Below are 6,000 nucleotides of genomic sequence, written 5' to 3' on the forward strand. Positions count from 1 at the left end.
CTTTGGAGATGCTTGAAGGCCTTGGTCAACTTGGTTTAGCATCCAAGTTGGATCCAGAGCTAGCCCTGCCCTCAGCAAAGGTTTGGGCTTGAAGATCCTGAATGGTGCCGTGAAAGTAGATGTTTGCAGAAACATTACACCCTTGTTCTGTGAGAGCTGCAAACAGTGATATTTCAATAGGTTTTTGTGCATAGGTGCATTTGTTACACTGTCCAGAACAGTGCTGCAGGTCTAGAAATGGTTGTATTCAACTCTATTTTCTCAGTTTATACAAGTTTCACAGGACTGCCAGTACTAGGGAACCTCAGATTGCACATCTATTCACAGCAAATTGGCTTTAGGTGAGACAATTTTACTTCACTTAGACTGGAATTTGGTTGGTTTATTTCCATCAAACTAGGTGAAATACTATTTTTTAAATCTTTTATCCTGCTCATTGGTGTTTTATGTAGGTAAGGGAGGGATAGCTCTGGCTTCGATAAGGATAGCAGATGTGTGGGTGGGTTAATGACACAATGCAGTGAGGTGGACATGAGACAGTTACTAAATCCAGATTGCTAGGGAGCCTATCACAACCATCCCTGAAGTTATTGCCCACTTTTTCTTACTTTGTATGAACCATCCATAGATTGCAGAGTGATGTTAGAGGAGCATTTATTGCCATCTCTGCGAGGAACTGAAAAGTCACTTTATGCTGTTATGGTTCTACTGCTTCAAGAAATGGTCCTTCCTTCTTCCCACTTCTCATTACCTATTTTGTTATGCACTTGATGAACCGGATTTGGGACCTGGTTTGGTTGAAAACGAAGCTTTGGATTCAGTCCCAGTTACTTTTCTGCCCGATCAACTACCTGCTCTGACTATTGTTGCAGCCATGGGATTGGTATCTCTGGCACAAGGAGGAAAAAGAAATATGGGGTCAAAACTACTCCTTTCTGTAGGAGCCAGACAGTGTCAGCACAGTGGCCCTGTGCACAGAGTAATCACTGGGCTGAGTTGTCAGAGCAGGGGTCATGCTATGGTTCTATTACCAGCTCCGCTGCTGACTCTGCACCCACGCTGACCTCAAGGTTCACCTCTATGGGGAGACCTCTGCACCTGTGCAGGCTCAGGCTAAAGAGGCAGTCCCTTCCCCCAGCGCATGTGCCTGTGGGGGGAAACAATTGTGGGAAATGGGGTACTGCTGAAGAGAGCAGCAGACACCCTGGTCGCTGTTAAATGCTGACTCCATGGTGTAGCAGAGGTGAGATATACCAGCCAGTGGATCAGGGTACCTTGGGTGTTTTCTCTGCTTATCTCTTGCTTCTGCATGCCACAGTCCGAGGTTTGCTTCATACAGGATAAAGCATTGCAAAGACTTTTTTCCTTCACAGTCAGGATTTTGTGTGCATTTTTGTGACCCATAATTTTTCTGTACTGATTTCAAGTATTGAACTGTGATCTTTAATTACATGAAAACCATTTACATTAGCAAATACCTGGCACCTGCGAATTGATTGCTATAGACTGAAAATTATTTAGAGGGTCACTATGAATTTTATGTTGTAGGTTTATATTACTTAAAGCTTTGGAGCATATCAAGTCACAGCTGTGTTGTTACTTAAACTCATTCAGATAATGCCTCTTGTTCACATGGAAATATCCACAAAGTGCCCTGCTTCATGGTATTTCTGTGCACACATGTTTGCAATAGGTGCCCTTGCCATACAGTCATAGAATCACAAAATAAGTGGGATTGGAAGGGATCTTTAAAGGATCCCTAGTCCAATCCTCCTGCAATGAGAAGGCACATCTTCAAATAGGTTAGGTTGTTCAGAGCCCTGGCCAACCTGACCTTGAATGTTTCCAGGGATGGGGCATCCACCACCTCTCTGGGGGAAAACTGTTCCAGTGTTTCACCACTCTCACTATAAGAATTTCTTCCTTATATCTAGTCTGAATTGACCCTCTTTTAGTTCAAAAACATTATCTCTTTTCCTATCACTACAATCCCTAGTAGAAGGTTTGTCTCCATCTTTCTTATAAATCCCTCTTAAGTACTGGAAGGTTCTATGAATTCTTCCTGGAGCCTTCTCTTCTCTAGATTGAACAACCTCAGCTCTCTCAGCCTTTCCTCACAGGAGAGGATGTCATAGAAATGTTCTTCATTAGCTTTAACTAATCAATTCAGGTGGTGCCCTGTGCACCTTTACAGGTATTTTCAGGAGACGGTCTTCACCACCAAATAGTTAGGATTGTCCTCTGAGAGAGAAAAAAAAAATCCCCCCAAATAGTATTAATACAAAAGAGATTTTTCAATAAAACTTTTAATTTCCTTTCTATGTAGTCATAGGCCAAAACGAGCTCACATGCACACATATATTCTGTGCTTAAAGATAGGTAGAAAAGGCCTTGGAGGCTCTGAAAAGAGTCATAACCCTGCAGGAAAAGAAGAATAAAAAAGAAAAATCCCAGGAGTATAAAACTTACAGAACTTCAATGTCAGGGATTATTATTTTTCTTATCTTCCCATATCTTTCAAACATAGAGTTCAGGATTGTAAACATCTGATGCAAACTTATCTAATAAATTTTGCCTAGAAATGATATTTACAGTTTCTAGATAAGCAGATATAAAATATGATTTCCCCACTTTTAAGGAAAGCTTATTAAGTGTTTAAATTGTAAGTGGGAAAAGCAATGCACAGAAAACCATTTCAAAATGTTTAGGTGTTTACATAAACACCTAAACAAAGCATTTCTATGAAGTTAAATAAATTCCATTCAATTACAGGATGTTGAGATTAAATATTTACTGCTCAAGATAGAGTTTTCTGAGCTGAAACAATTGAATTAATCCTATTGATAGTTTTCTGAGTATTTTGCCGTGTATCATTATGTATTTCCCTCAAAATCCCTCCCCCTGTTCTCCTGTTTAATGGAAAGAAAATGGAAATTCATTTTACAGTTGGAAAAATAGGACAGAGAGAGGACAGGTAACTAGACCCAAGTCCCAGGGATTCTTGCTTGGCAGAGGCAAGAATCAGCTCCCTCCTCAGCCTTAATTGTATATATCACTGAAGCGGTTTGGTTTTTTACCAGGTTTTGTAGGTGTAATTCTGATCTCTGTGAAATCTTTGGGAATGCAGTTAGTATGGATGTTATGGTCTGCATGGCCAAGGCATTCCCAGAACCTCTGCTGGTGCAGTTGCAATGTCACCGTTCAGAACAACTGGATGCAGGCTCGCACTGCATTTCTGCCTTGCTTCAAAGAGGAAATGATAGCTGTTGCAAATGGCTCCTGCTCACCTGATCTCCAGCCCCAAAGTCTAGAGGTAAGTAAAGCACAAGGTTTTTTCAGGTGCTGAGATCTGTCAATGCTGGTGACTTTTTAAAAGTCACCTCCGTAGGGCACAGGAGCAGCAATTCCCAAATGTTAGAAGTCAAGCAGGTGAGGCAGAAGGCTGGCTTGGCTGAGCAGTGATCTTCTCTTGGAAATAAGGCAAAAAAGGAAGGTGTATGCTCAGTGCAAGAAAGGTCAAGTGGCGTGGAGAGAATACAGAGATTCTGCTTGCCACTGTAGGGAGAAAATCCCTGTGTCCAAAGCTCAGCTGGAGTTGAAGATGACCAGAAATGTGGGGGACAATAAAAAGAGGATTTTTCAAATATAGACAGTATAGACATATCATTGGTCCATTACAGGATGAGGATGGTCACCTCACAAACAGGGACAGGGACAAGGCAGAGGTGTTTAACGCTTAGGCATATAGTGCTTTTGGAAAACTCCATAAAAGAGTATGGCGTAATAAACACTTGAAGAAAAGCACCAAGATCAGTGTTTACAAAGCCGTAGTGTTGTCTACTCTCTTATATGGTTCCGAATCATGGGTCATCTACCGCCACCACCTGCGTCTCCTAGAACGCTTCCATCAACGCTGCCTCTGAACAATCCTAAACATCCACTGGTCAGATTATGTGACCAATACATCTGTTCTAGAACAAGCAGCGGTCACAAGCATTGAGGCCATGTCGCTGAGAACACAGCTGCGATGGGCAGGGCACATCTCAAGGATGAAAGATCACCGCCTCCCTAAGATTTTGCTTTACGGTGAACTTGCCACTGGCTGCCACAAGAGAGGAGCCCCAAAGAGGAGATACAAGGACTCCCTGAAACAACATCTCAGCCTTGGCCATATTGATCATCATTACTGGTCTACTCTGGCCTCCAACTGGGAGGCCTGGAGACACACCATCTATAACGCTGCTGATGCCTTTGAGAACGCACGCAGGATCACTCTTGAGGAGAAAAGGCAACGCAGAAAGAATCATGTCTTGCTGAATATACCACCTAAGGAGTCTTTCTGCTGTGCCTTTTGCAATCGGATATGTCTATCTCATATTGGCCTCATAAGCCACCAGCATGCCTGTAACAAATGTGGATAGAGCCTTCCTAAATCTTCGTTCGTGAAGCCCAGCTATGATGATGCCTGTGTCTTCAACATGGATGATGGACCAAGGGGGTGTCAGTGCCCTGAGTCGGAGAATCACAACTGCAAGAATGATCAGCTCCCAGTTGACCCTGAAATTGTGTGGGACCTGCTGCTCCAGCTGGATCCCTACAAATCTATGGGACCTGATGGGATTCATCCCAGAATCCTCAGAGAGCTGGCTGATGTCATAGCAAAACCTTTCTCAATGATTTTTGTGTGGTCTTGGGAAACTGGAGAGGTTCCAGCTGACTGGAAGCTGGTGAATGTAGTCCCAGTTTTCAAGAAGGGCAAGAAGAACCCTGGAAACTACAGGCCTGTCAGTCTCTCTTCAGTGCCTGGTAAAGTTATGGAAAACATTATTCTGGGAAGTGTTGAAAAACACCTGAAAGACAATGCAATCACTGGTCACAGGCAGCACAGCTTCATGAGAGGAAAGTCCTGATTATCAAACCTGCTTTCTTTTTATGACAAGGTAACCCAGCTAGTTGATTAAGGGAAGCCAGCTGATATAATCTTTTTGGATTTTGGTAAAGCTTTTGACACTGTCTCTCATAAGATCCTTCTGGACAAAATGTCCACCAACAGCTGGATAAACACATCATGTGGTGTGTGAGCAATTGGCTCACGGGTCAAACACAGAGGGTAATAGTGAATGAGGTGACATCAGACCTGTCACTAGTGGGGTTCCACAGGGCTCCATCTTGGGCCCTGTGCTCTTCAACATCTTCATAAATGACTTGGATGCAGGACTGGAAGGGATACTAAGCAAGTTTGCAGATGACACAAAACTGAGAGGAGCTGTTGACTCCCTTGAATGCAGGGCAGTCCTTCAGAGAGACCACAACAAATCAGGGGACTGGGCAATCACCGATCTTATGAAGTTCAACAGGGGAAAGTGCTGGATTCTGTACGTGGGATGGGGCAACCCCAGTTGTTTGTATGGACTGTGGAATGAGATGCTGGAAATCAGTGCCACAGAAAGGGACCTGGGAAGGTCGATGGCAAGTTGAATATGAGTCAACAGTGCCCTGGCAGCCAGGAGGGCCAACCATGTCCTGAGGGGCATCAGGCAGAGCATCATCAGCCAGTTGAGGGAGGGGATTGTCCCACTCCGCTCTGCACTGGGGTGGCTTCACCTTGAATATTGTGTGCAGTTTGGGGCACTGCAATATTAGGAAGATATTAAGCTACTAGAGAGTGTCCAAAGGAGGGCAAGGAAGATGGTGAAAGGCCTTGAGGGGAAGCCAGATGAGGAGCGGTTGAAGTCACTCTAGGATGTTCAGCCTGGAGAAGAGGAGACTGAGGGGAGACCTCACGGCAGTCTAACACTTTCTTGTGAGGGGAAGTGTGGGAGCAGGCACTGATCCCTTCCCTGTGGTGATCAGAGACAGGTCCCAAGGAAATGGCCTAAAGTTGTGTCAGGGAAGGTTTAGGTTGGATATTAGGAAAAGATTTTTCACCCAGAGGGTGGTTGGGCACTGGAACAGACTCCCCAGGGAAGTGCTCAGAGCACCAAGCCTGACAGAGTTCAA

Source organism: Chiroxiphia lanceolata, chromosome Z, assembly GCF_009829145.1.
Source record: "Chiroxiphia lanceolata isolate bChiLan1 chromosome Z, bChiLan1.pri, whole genome shotgun sequence".
Taxonomy (NCBI): domain Eukaryota; kingdom Metazoa; phylum Chordata; class Aves; order Passeriformes; family Pipridae; genus Chiroxiphia; species Chiroxiphia lanceolata.